The 14,172-nt window shown below is 35.2% G+C and overlaps 1 protein-coding gene across 11 annotated transcripts in view; it reads left to right on the top strand.

Annotated features, from left to right (window-relative positions):
- NUMB (NUMB endocytic adaptor protein) overlaps positions 1–14,172 on the top strand; it is a 128,407-nt gene that overhangs the window by 79,715 nt on the left and 34,520 nt on the right. The gene's annotated exons all lie outside the window — the stretch shown is intronic.

The following is a 14,172-nucleotide window of genomic DNA, read 5'->3' as shown; positions in this document are numbered from 1 at the left end:
GAACAGTGTATAGAGTATGAATCTTTTTATAGTTAAAAAGAAAAAATGTATATGCTTATATAAATGTAAGAAATATCTGTAGGAAGACACAAGCAACTCAGAACTGCAGAATGAGAATGAAGGATTGAGGGTCTTTTACTTTTCAACATTTTTTGGAACTAATGACATTTCTTGAGAACATGAATCATTTATAATAAATAAGAATATATAATTTTTAGAAACCTCACTCCCAGGATTCTGAGAGGCTGGTATACAGTGTTGAAATCATTGAAGTAGAATTAGTTGAAGCACCTCTTCTAATTGGCTATGAAATATGTAGCTTTTAAGTATTTTATGTGAGATAAATAAGATTCAGTATTTTTCAGTGTAATTCTCATTTATTATGAGAAACAGCTGGATGGGATGTGCTTTAGAAATAAGCACACGAGATAATTTTTATATCTTATGCAGATAAGGCAGCTCATTTAGAGTGTTTTTTGTATCTTTTCCAAATGGCCTTTTGAAATCCTTTCTACAAGACATTTATTCTCTCTGGTATGTCATGCCCTCCATACCCACCTTCCCTCCCCAACCCCCACCCCACCCTATCCCACAAACATACTTACAACTGCCTAGGTTTGGGTAGGAGAGACAGAACCTGAACTCTTTTTTTCATAACCTAGAAATAGATGCATTTCCTCGGTCAGCTATAGCTAGGCAAATGATGTCTTATCTGGCCTGGCCTGAGAGACCACTGAATTCTGAACTAGTGATGAGTTGATATAAAAGGTTTTCCGTGTAGACAGCAGAGCAGTGGACATGTTCACGGAGAAAGAACATGTTGGTGGGAAGGGGAGATGAGCTCTTGTTGAGGTTTCAATGGGTCATGTACATGCAGATCCCTGCTGATCACAAAAGCACCATGAGTTTTGATTTTGGGGCTACAAATAAATTTTAGTGAGTAGGTGAACTTGCAAATATGGAATCCTAGAGTAATGAGGATTAACTATATAGAAATTGTCATTAAAGTCATGAGTAAGTGAGATTGCCTAGGGGAAGTGGGAAGAGGGCCTAGGACAAAGAGAAGGGAGAGCAGTGAAGTAGATCTCTTCCAAGGAGAATAAGAATGAGTAGCCAGAGATATAGAAGAGAAATCTGGAGAGTGTGGTCTCAGAAGACAAGGTTTCAAGGAAGGAGAAAGTGGTCAAATGCTATAAAGAGATCAAGTAGGGCATGAAACCTCATTAGATTAAAAACTTGAAAGTCTTGGTGACTTTGATGATAGTATTTACAATGGAGTCATGAGGATGGAATCTACACTGAGGAGTGAATGGATGCAGAATAAGGAAGAAGGCGACAAATCTAGAGGTTACTAATTCAAGAAATTCGTAAGACAAGGTTGTATGAGGATAAGGAAGGGTGGAAGGGAAGTATTACAAGGGGCACAAGGCAATTTTGGGTCATGATGGCTGTTTTATTATGTTGATTATGATGATGGTTTATCAAGTATACATATTTCAGATACTCAGCAAATTTTGTACTCTATGTATGGTTTATTATGTGTCAATTATATCTCAATAGTGTTAAAAAATTTTAATGCAAAAATTTGTCTTAAAAGGAGAGCAATAAAGACAGAATAGCAAATGGAGTATGAGGTTGAGGAACTGTGTGTGTGTGTGTGTGTGTGTGTATCTTTCCAACAGTTTTATTAGATACAATTTCATACCATACAGTTTACACATTTGTAGTGTGTAACTCCCTGGTGGCTTGATTTTGTGTTGAGTTTTGTTTTTAAGATGGAAGAGACTTGAGCATAGTTAAAGACTTTTAGAAAGCATGCGAAGAGTGAATTAGTTGTTGGAGGAAAGATGCTGCTTCTTTTGAACAGTAGCAAAGGTAGAAAATAGAGTGTAAACGTACTTAAATTAATGGTGTTGGTGGGTTGTTGCAATTGATGGATTTCTATTCTAAAGACATATTTTCTTAAGAAAATAGGAAGTGAAGCCATTTGTAGAAGAGCGAGGAGATGAGGAAAGAGATGTTGTGGAATTAGACTTTGAAGAAGTGGACTAGCTACTCCAGAGAATAGGAGATACAGGCTATGTAACCACTAGAAATAAAAATGCAATCCTAGGCATTAATCAAGTAAAACTATAACTAGTTTGGTTTTTACTGTGTATGTTTAAATATATTAGTGCCTATGTAAGTGTAATAATTTAGTATTAGTAATGATGAAGTAGGTTTCAAAGTTTGTCTTAGAATTCTGTCTACTAGTATAATACATAATTTTTTTAATGGAGAGGGAATTTTAATGTTAAAAGTGAAATATTACCTGTACACAAATATTACCTATACTGGTTCTCAAAGTGAGGTCCCTAAAACCTTTTCATGGGGTCCTGAAATACTTTCTTTTCCAACTACATATGTGAAGCCAGATTTTCTTCATATACTTCAGCCAAAACAACATATTGCAGTAAATTGAATTAAGATGCATATACGAGAATCCAGTTTTTTTTTCTGTTAATCCAGATATTAAAAGATCTTCAAAAATGTGAAACTATACCACTCTTTGGAAAGTATATTCTTTATTAAAAATGTTATTTATGTTACAATGGGGTTTATTATCATTATTTTTAAATGTTAAATGTTTTAAAGTTTTTAGTTTTAATTTCTAATATAGTAATTATCAATAGATATAACTGACACAAACAAAAATTATTTGCAGTCAGTGTAATGAATCCTGAGATCAAAAATTTTGAGAACTGATGATTTAAAAACAGTACGCCTCATCCATTAAAGTAATCTACTAAGAATCTTCCTGTAATTACCTACTAACATTATATTTTAAAATGCTAATATTAATTTTGGTTGTTAAATAAATTAGTAGAATCCTAGTCAGTCCATCAGTCCTTTGACCTGTAAGTAAAATCTTACTTCTCCGATTATGTAGAATATATGGAATGCTACAATGGACCTTCTCTTGGGTGGATTCTGGAGGAGGTCATATTATCTTCAGATAAGGAAGGGTAGAGATTAAGAAGCCGGATACAGAATTCATACTTGTTAGTAACATTTATAAATTGTTTTAATTATTAACTCACTCTTAAAAGCTCTTTTTTATCCCTTTGGTTTAGGGTTATAAATGTAAAGCAGAAATTGTGCCAGTATGTAAAAATAGAGTAGACTAAATGGAGAATTGAACATATGAATGCTAGAATTGGATGTGTTTGCTTCTTAGACCTACATTTTGCTGTATTAAGAGATCTGCCAGGTGGTTTGGGGTTCATTTCTTTTGAAAATAAGGACTTGACATTGTGCTGGAAGTTATAATAGGATTTTAATAACAGGCTTTCCTTATTTTGTGTGTAACTATGTAGCCATGGCACAGAAAGTAGCGCTCTTACTATTTCAGTATCTCTAAGAGGCTAGTTTCTGATCCAGTGACTTAACTTCCATGTAACATTTAATAATCTGTAATTTCAGAAGATTTGGGTGCAAAGTGTTATGCCAGGTTAAAAGTCGCTAAACATGATTTATCAAGAAAAAAGCACAAATGCGCAAAATGCCAAAATAATCACAGATAGTGATGAAATTTTAAAAATTAAGATTCTGTACAAATAAGCGTGAAAATATGGATAAAATTGGTTATATAAATGACAAAAACTGACTCCAAAAGAAATAGGAAATATGAAGTGACCAATTACTATAGAAGGAATACTGTACGATGTCAAAGATACCTACTTCCTTTTTCCACCTCCTACCCCTAACATGCCAGTAAAGGCTTTTTGTTAAGCCTTTAACAAAAAGATAAAAGTCATGCTTTATCTGTTCATCTAAGCCTTACAAATTCATTTTATAAACCTATAAATTATTTTTATATGTGTAGCATTCTGAAACTTGACAGAGCATCAAAGAAAACTACAGAGTAAATTAATTTATAGATATCAACACAAAACTCTTGATAAAATATTAACACACAGATTCCAGCAACCCAGTTAAAGAATAATTATACCCACTCATCATTATCTAAAGGTAAAGACTGAAGGAGTGAATATCTTTTATATCAGGTGGGACAATCCCTTACAAACATACTTGCACAGACTTCCCACTATTTTCCATTGGCTAGAATTGAATCAAATGCCCATGTTGTAGTTGTAAGAAAAGCCAAGAAAGCAATTATTTGGTATTTTTAGCCTGTACCATGGAGGCAGGCTCTTCTAGCAGGGAAGCTGGTTGAAAGAATGGTTGTCATGCAGGCAACTAACAATGTTAGCCAGTTACTATATCTTATCTATTCTTCTTAAGTATTTATCCTCTCTGTTTGTTTTTTCCTACTGCCATTCCTTTAATCAGATCCTGATCCTTTTTTTCTCCCTTAGATCATCATAAGAATCCTTGATTATTTTTTTGTTTCTACTCTTGTTTCCATTGTAAACAATTAGCACTGTAATAGTGATCTTTCTCAATTGCAAATATGGTTATATCACCTGCCTGCCTCCTGTCCTTCAATAGCTCTGTAATAAAAATTTAGAGAAGCATCTAGAGCTCTCTGAAAGCACACACTTGTAAGCCAAACTATCTGAGTTTGAGCTTTGCCGGTTATTAACTATGACCTTAAGCAAATCCTCTATCCTCTCTGTGCCTCAGTTTTATCATCTGCACAGTGAGGACTAGTACATGTTTAGTGTAGATATTCTGAGAATTAAATGAGTAAATATAGTACATTTGAAAAACAATACTGCCTGGCACATAGTAAGTACACAATAAATGTTTCTTGCTGCTGCAATTGTTGTATTGGTTAGGTGCCAGCTGAATACTGGAGTTTTTAATCTGCATTTCTTATTTCTTGGGGTTTTTTCCTTAAATGAATTTTTAAGACTGCAAGTTAAATATCTTATCTTGAATAGCAGTTAGAAACTTAATAGATGTTTGGTGTCCAAGGAGTTATGCATTGGTCACACCAGCATCTCCTAGCTTTAAAAATTCGATTTCTCCCAAGAGATGAGACATTTTCTGCTGCTTATAATTTTATTACCTGAGCATGACAATTTTCTGCATACACAATAATTTTTCAAAGCTACCTCAAAGTCTAATTTTTTGGAAGACACTCTAGATGACAAGTAGAGATCCAAACTTAATGTTCAACTATGTGTGGTACCAACGAAATAAATCAACTGAAGTGACAGTTGAATAGATACATTTTATTCATTTCTTATTTTGCTAGCATGCTGGCAATGACAGCTACATCATAATATGCTCTTGTGTCTGAAACCTTAAAAATTTGGAAAAATGGGTCTTTGAATCAGAGCAGTAAGATAGTTCAGATAAGTTTTTTAACATAAATTGTGAAATGTTAATGGTTTATTCCTCCCAAGCATTTCAGTTACTCATGATTTGCTGTGTATTTTGCAAAAAAAGTTTCAACTCTGTTCAGTAACTCTTAAGAACTTCTTTGTGGCATAATATGCAATACGATTTCTGTTACATGATATTGTTAGGAATAGTTGCTAATATCTGATTATTTAAAACCAGGACTTGAACTCTACTGGTCTGGACTTAGAGGATTATGTTCTTAAGCATGGTATTGTAATTTTATAACACGATATGCCAATTAAAAGTTAGTTTATTAAAAGTGTTGAATATAATTTAAACTTAAAAATTTTATATCAAAGTAATATATGCTGTAGTTAAAAAACATCTTTTCACATGTATCAAAAACAGGAAGAATGGTATCAACTATTTTCCTAGCAATAAGTACCTCGAATGGAAAAGAAGTAAGTGCTCCAACTAAAAGATAGAGTGGATGAATGGAAAGGAAAACAAGACCCTTACTTGCTGCCTATAAGAGACTCACTTCAGATTAAAAGACACAGACTAAAAAGAAGGGGATGGAAAAACATATTGCTTTGATGGAGGGTATTTAAGTCAGACAGAGAAAGATAAACACTATGTGATTTCACTTACATGTGGAATCTAAAGAATATAAAGAACAAACTAATCAAAAACAGATTCACAAATATAGTGGACAATTTGGAGATGGACAGAGGGGAAGGAGCTTAGGGGGTCTGGGAGAATGGGGTGAAGGGTTAAAGAAGTACAAATTTGTAGCTGATGGATGGTCACGGGGGATAGGGAGCGCAGCATAGGGAATTCAGTTAGCATTAAGTAATGCATTGGCTAGGTGGAGGGTCAGTGGAGGGAGGTAGCAATCGAGGGGGACCATTTTACAAAATATATAAATGCCTAACCAATATACTGTATACTTGAAACTAAAATAAATTTTAAAAAATTCTAAAAAAAAAAGTTTTATATACCTCTAATCTCACTTCCAAGTTACACTTTTAACCATTTTTATTTCTGTTTCTACCATTGGTACTATTTTAACTTCTTTAAATAATATGATTTTACTATCTTTTCTTAATTTAACCATATTTATCATCACTGGTTCCCCCACTATACAGAAGAGAAGGAATGATTTCACCTACACATCCTGCCCTTCCATCTTCTTTTGCCCCTTTCTCCACCCAGATTTTTGGAATTAGATTATTTTTGGTTTTTCTTTTGGCTTACTATACTCAGAAAATTTTTTGTTCTATTAATTTCAGATGGTATATCTTGATTCCTCACCGTGTGAGATAAAAACACTAAAATCCAATCTCTTCAAACTCATATCAGCTGTGCTTTTCTTTTTAACAATATATAGATCATTAACATTTTCTTTCTGTCCTGTAGGCATAAATTACTCTTTCTTTGCCCTGAGTTTATTTTAAAAGTTTTCATATTTCAAGTCTTATTATTTCTTAATGTAGAGCTAAGTAATGTGCTACATTTTCTTCTCTTTGAATCCAGTAATTCAGTGATATATTCAAAAGATACTCACTGAGTGCCTGCTGTGTACCAGGCAGTGTTCCAGGCTGCTGTTACTCACTAGGTAAACAGTGAACAAAACACAAAATCCCTGCACAATGCATAGATTCTAGTGGGTGTTAACAATGAGCAAATATATATATACATATATGTATATATGTATAAAGTACTGGTATATCAAAAGGAAGTGAGATATGAAGGAAGTGCATCGAAGGGGGTGTGAAATTTAAAATAAATGGCCAGGGAAGCCCTCACTGAAAAAGTGGCTTTTGAGCAAAGACTCCCAAAAAGCAGATAGTCTGCTTCTTCCGATACCTGAATGCTTGCTTTCTTACTTTCTTCTCCTCTCTACTTGTACCATCTGCTCTATACGCGCTGGCCTCTTTGCTGTGCCTCTAACATACCAGGCATTCTCCTGCCCCAGGGCCTTTACACCTGCTGCCTGCTGTGTTGGAGGCACAGCAAGAAAGCCAGTGTGTTTAGAGCAGATGGAGATGAGACTCAGGTAAGTAGCAGGGTGCCCAATGATACAGTTAGGTACTTTTCAATATCATCAGACCTGTCACCTGCATTTTTACTACAAATACCTTTTACATTTTTTACTACCCTAAGTAAAATGTTTGCATAGTATAACCTACTTATGCTTACATAATTAACTGTATAAATAAGAAACAAAAGGACGGTTTTAATAAAATTATACCAGCGTGTAAATACTTGGACATAACTACACTAGCAGACTTAAAGTAGTCCGCCTTTACATAGACTCCCTGTGGGTGAGAGTGCTGCAGGTACAGATTGATGTGATTGATCTAGTGGTAATTTCTATATGAGTAGATTGCAGTTGGTGACATTATATTTTGAATTGGTAAAAAACTTTTGATAAAATTCTTATTAAAGTACAGTCTTCCCTTGATTGACACAATTGCATTTGTGTAAAAAATACCATGTGTGTGTTTACATGTAAAATGGAGTGAGGGCATAATCTAAAATAAAGTTAAGTTTTTTATCTATTCTAAGTGAATGTCTAGTAGGACACTCAAATGTTATACAGGTAAAAGGAAATTTGTCATCTATGTATGGCTCCTTACTGACTACCTACAAGTAATTTTTCCAGTCATTCCAAAAATGCCCACGTACATTTCCTAAATACACCTCTTTGAAAAACCACTGGCATAGGGCCTTACAATGCTGGGTGATAACAAGAATCCTTGTCTCATTCTGGATCTTATCGCTGTTTATCAGATTGAACAAGGTCCTTTTTATTCTTGGTTAAGAAATAATTTTGAAATTATGAATGGAAACAATTTTATCAGAAGCCTTTTCTGTACCTATTGAGATGATTATATTATTTTTATCTTTAATGTTGTTAGTAAATTACACTTATTGGATTTTTTGAATACTCAGTCAACCTTACATTCATAGATAAACTCTACTTGATCATTATCCATCATGATCAAGTTGAGTTTATTGAGTATATTACTGGGTTCTGTTTGCTAATATTTTGTTCAGAAATTTCACACCTATGTTTTTGAGACAGATTGGACTATAGGTTTCCTTTCTTTTATCAAGTTCTTGTCATGTTTTATATTAATAGAATTGAGGCTGAATTAGTTCTGGTAAGGCCTGGTATACCTCTAGTTTATGTCCACTTCTAAGGCATTCTTGTCCAGGTGTTCCAACTGACAGACTGTGGTATTCACTAGAACCTATTCCTCTGTGGGATCTTAACTCTAATTCTTCACTACTCAGCACATCGAAAATGCCAGAAACTTAGTCTGTTTAACATGTTCCTCTGTTTCCTGTACTTGTGAATTGGTAGTTTTAGAGGCTTGATCAGATGTAGCTTTGATTTTTTTTTTCCAGGAATACTTGATTGGTGGTGCGGACAATCATCAGAAGGCACACAATAGCTGATTATGTATCTTTGTCATGAAAGTGACCATTGATCATTATTGCTTGGGATTATTAATGCATTAAGGGTAGTAAAATGATGATATTCCAACTCTGCCATCCTTTCTCCATTTATTAGCTATAATATTTGTATGAAGCAAAATTCTCCATATTTACTTTTGATTAGCAGCAGTATAGTTTAATTAGGAAAAACAGTGTAATTTCATTTATGAAAGAAATATTGAGCTATGAGGAAGATCAGGCCCCACTTCAGTCGTAAGCAACATTACCAAAATGATGACCCTCCCTATTTGATCAACCACCTTTAAAAAAAAAAAAGAATAACAGATATTTGCTTATGATACTTCTGATGAGAGGTTAATATCCAATATATATATAAAGAAGTCATACAATTCAATAATTAAAAAAACAAACAATCCAATTAAAAAATGGGCAGAAGGTGGCTCCATAGTGTAGTGGTTAGCATATCTGCTTTACATGCAGAAGGTCCTGGATTCGCGCCCTGGGTGGAGCCATGGACCATACCCTGGGTGCGCCAGGCCCCCCAGGTTTACGCCACCAGTGTGTGGGAGGAGACACCCTGCCTTCAGAGATTCAGTTCTTAAAAAGGGAAACGACACCATCCATAGGTCAGGGGTGGAAGTGGTGGTGGGGGGGGGTGGAATTAAAGAGGAGGAAAAAAATAAAAATAAGAAAAAAATGAGCTGAAGACCTGAACAGGGACTACAGATGCCTAAGACATATGAAAAGGTGCTCAAGGTCACTAATCATCAGAGAAATGAAAATTAAAACCATAGTGAGATATCATCTCACACGTGTCAGAATGGCTGTCATCAATAAATTAAACAGGAGTTGGCGAGGATGCGGAGATAAGGGAACCCTCATACACTGTTGGTGGGATTGCAAATTAGTACAGCCACTATGGAAACCAGTCTGGAAGTTTCTCAAAAAATTAAAAAAGGATATACCTTTGACCTAGTAATGGTACTTCTGGGAATTTATCCTAAGAAAACCAAAACAATAATTACTAAAGATCTATGCACCCCTATGTTCATGGCAGCACAATTTACAATAGCCAAGATATGGAAGCAACCTAAATACCCATCAAAAGATGATTGGATAAAGAAGTTATGGTTCATTTATACAATGGAATATTACTCAGCCATTAAAAAATTGAAATCTTACCCCTCATAATGACATGGATAGACCTTATTATGCTGAGTGAAATAAGTCAGACAGAAAAAGATAAATACCACATGATTTCACTTACATGCGGAATCTAAGGAACAAAAAGAACAAACTAATCAAAAACAGACTCACAAATATAGAGGACAATCTGGTGGCAGCCAGAGGGGTGGGAGGTTAGGGGGCTGGGAGAATGGGGTGAAGGGTTAAAGAAATACAAATTAGTAGTTGGTAGATGGTCACAGGGACGGGGAGCCTGGCACAGGGAATGCAGTCAGCGGCAATGTGATGACTAGGTGCAGAGCCAGAGGAGAGACAGAGCAATTAAGGGGATCGTTTTATAAACTATATAAATGTCTAACCAATGTACTCTATACTTGAAACTAATAATAAAATAAAGAAGAATAACATTAACTTAATATATGGAAGAGCAATAAACTATAAACCATTACTTAAATAGGAGATTTGCAGAGGCGATGTCAGCTCTTTGAAAGAAGGTGGATCTAGAAGTCAAAAGATCAGAGTTCTATTTCTGGTCCTGTTAATTTACTAGTTATGTTACCTTGTTTAAATCACTTAACTTTTTTGATACCTAGTGTCACATTTGAAAAATGAAGCTTTTAGATCTCTTTAAGATACTTTTAGCTTTACACTTACATGATTAGATTTAATGTAGATGCTTAGGTCAGATGACTCGTTCAAATATAATTGTACTTCAAATTTATACTTAAAGAATGGCCCATTTTAATTTGATTTTACTACTCCTCTTTGATTAAATGCCCCAACCAAATTTGGTGTCACGTTCAACACATCTGCATCCTATATTTGCTATGTAACATGGGCTATGTGTATATGATAATATGCCTTGTAGCTTCTTACAAATTAATGATTGTCACTCTTTGTTAATGTTGGGAACTGCTGACTGCATTTCTTCTCATGGTTAATATTACCAAAGCAGGGGTAAAATCTACTTTTTAAATTTTTCAAGAAGAAGAAAAATGACTTAATTCATCCAAGAATGAAATTCCACATACTAGTTTTTCTAAAATACATTTTTGTGAATAAAAGTCGTTACTCAGAGGGAGTTTGGAAAAGGCATACAGACAAAAGAAGTCCCAGTGCCAAATATTTTAGCCATTAAAGCATAAATCAGCTGCAATTCTTCAGTGAGATAGTGTCCCAGAGAAGAGAAGAGACTTCTTTATACTAATGTTTATTTCAATGGGCATGTTTTTCTCGTAGTCTAATAAGACACAGGCTGATTTCTATCTTCACATTTCTAAAATAGATTATGCAGCTAAGAGTCAGTCCATATAAGAGATATTTTTGTTCTCTTCTTCTACCAAAGCTACCCCCCACCCTTTTTTTTTTGTTAGCGTAAATAACCAGTTGACCAGTTGAATTGATCAAGATGACGGAATAAAATCCCTTGGAAATGCTTTGAAACATGTATTCATTTCTTAACATCTAAGGGTAATGCAGAGAAAACAAAACCCTATTTTCTCATTTAATTATTCATGTAAAATGGAAACAGGTTTAATGACTCTGAGGTCGTAGTAGAATGAGCCTTAAGAGCACACAGATATATAAGAGATGAAAAAGTGGGGAGACCCAATTACAGACGCATGTGAATACTATATAGCTTATGCTGATAAATTTGAGAACTTAGATTAAGAATGTTCTAGGAAATACATAAATTACTAAAATTAACTAAAGTAGAGAGAAAAAAAAGTTGACTAGGCCCCTAACTATAAAGTAAATAGAGAAAGTTCTTAAAACTCCAAAACTACCTCCCCAAAAAGATTGAGTGTAGATGGTTTCACCAGTCAATTCTTTCAAAACCTGAAACAATGACCCGTATGCTATTTAACTATACCAAAGAATATAAAAGGAAAAAAGAAATGCTTTTCAGATTTTTTATGGTGTTAACAAAATCCTGGTACAACCACCTAACAAAGATAGCACAGAAACGAAAAGAAAATTGTAAACCAACTCTACTTATAAAAATAGATGAAAAAATACCCAGAAAAATAGAACAAATGGGATCGAAAAGGTTAAATAGCCAAAAGATGGAAGCCGCCTAAACGTCCCTCAGTGGGAGAACAGATAAACTGATACACACATACAGTGGAATGGCTGTTGTGAATAATGGTGCTGTAAACATGACTGTACATTTATTTGCGTACCTGTTTTCAATTCTTCGAGGTCTATACCTATCAGTGGAATTTGCTGACTCATATGGCAATTCTGTGTTTAACCTAAAGTAACCCTTATGCTGGAGAAACATTTTGGGGTGACAAATTCTGTTCCCCTACAGCTCCTAGGTTACAAACCTGTACAGCCTGTTACTGTGCTTTATACTGTGGACAGTTGTAATACAATGGTAAGTATTTGTGTAATGCCTTGCATTAGGATGTTATGATGGCTATGATGTCACTTGGCAATAGGAATTTTTCGGCTCTATTATATTCTTATGGGACCACCGTTGTATATGCAATCCATCTTTGACCAAAAGGTCGTTATGTGGTGCATGATTGTATATCTATCTTGGATTTGGTATTATTCAGATTTGCCATAAAGAAGTTATACTCTTTCGACTCAGAACTATATATAATGCATTGTTCAGTTCACCGTGTTAACATAAGAAAGTCCAAACCTCTAAAGAATCCTTATGAGTTTGAGTTTATTTGTGCCAAAATGATTGCACGCTGGGAAGCAAGATCTCAAATGCTTTGGAGAAAAATGCCTCCCAGAATGACAGTAATGACAGGTAATCTTCCTTAGGAGGGAATGTAAGGAAGATTACATGGGAGAAAGCAAGGTAGGAGATCACTACCAATAGACTGCAGTTTAGTTAAGATTATGTGCTCCCTTGAGGGTGGTTACTTTTTCAAAGGGTCTGACAAAGAGGCATTTCAAAGGTACGTTAACCTAGATTCACAAAAACAAGGGACAGGGCTTGCCTGAGGCAAAGATAGCCTTTTGTTAGGGAAGTTACAGACCTGAGGCACGACTGCTCACCATGACTTGCCCAATTAGGAATTTATGATCCCATCATTCTGTGAGATTACTTTTGGTCAGATTTATTAAGGAGACCCTTTTTTGTCCACAACTAAAATGTGAGCATTTTATATATAATGTTATATATAATGTTTATTCAACATTATATGTGTTATAATTCATTAGACATTTAATTTTTTGGCCTTAGCTTATGATCTTTATTTGTCCATTACCTAAAGTCCAGCAGGTTCCTAAATTGATTTCAGTACATTGGTTTTATGCATTTATCCAGCATTGGAAAGATAAGAATAAAAATGAAAAATTCAGTATATGAGCATTGTAAGACTGGGGCAGGCTGCTGGGGTTAGAGCATTCATTAGCTGAATAACCGTGGTCAAGTTATATTAAACTCCGTATGCCTGTATTTCCTGGGATTTGATTATTCTGCTCCATTATACATTCCCATTATTTTACCTCCATTCCAGGACCAAAGGGTGGAAGATACAGAGAAAGAGGGGAAATGCACAAGTTGGGGGGTGGGGGGTTGCCCCCACCTTCCTGGGATCACAGTCTTACTAAACAGGAAGGTTTTCCTCCCTCAGACACATGTGGCTCTTGCAGGTTTCCATTGCTACCACCACAGGAGAGGGATTCCTGTACTCTTTCTGAGGATGAGGCGTTTCTGTATCTGGTCTGTGGGCTGGAGCAACAGTGCTTTTTCCAGAGTTCTCTCTGTGCCACAGCACTCAATTTTGCCTATCTGACTGTGTTAAGTTCAGGCCAGTGGTACCAAGGGGGGCAGGGGAGGAGCAGGGGGCGGTAAACTCCCTACCAGTTCAGAAATATCCTGAAGTCTGGTATTCTTCCCCGATTTATCTTTTACTCTTTCCAGAGGCCTCAACTAGATGTTTCATGCATTCCACCAGGTTTTATGGTTTTATTAAGTGGGTGGGGCAGGGTAAAGTGTGTTTACTCTGTCTTACCCAGAACCAGACCCTAAATTTCCTTTTAAAAGAGAGCACTTGTAATATTGCCACCATTCCTGTTACTTTTTTAATCCAAGACTATTCTCATACTAAGATGCAATTTGAATCATATTACTACCTTGCCAAAAAATAGAAGGCTTTATTAGCTGTCCATTGCTTCTAGGATTAAAGACAGACTTGTTTTAACATTCATATTCTCCAACTTCATATACCTCACATTCCAGCCGAACAATAATACTTACTG

This window comes from Rousettus aegyptiacus, unplaced genomic scaffold (assembly GCF_014176215.1).
Source record: "Rousettus aegyptiacus isolate mRouAeg1 unplaced genomic scaffold, mRouAeg1.p scaffold_m13_p_3, whole genome shotgun sequence".
NCBI classification, from domain to species: Eukaryota; Metazoa; Chordata; class Mammalia; order Chiroptera; family Pteropodidae; genus Rousettus; species Rousettus aegyptiacus.
This window is presented reverse-complemented; position numbering and strand designations above follow the sequence as displayed.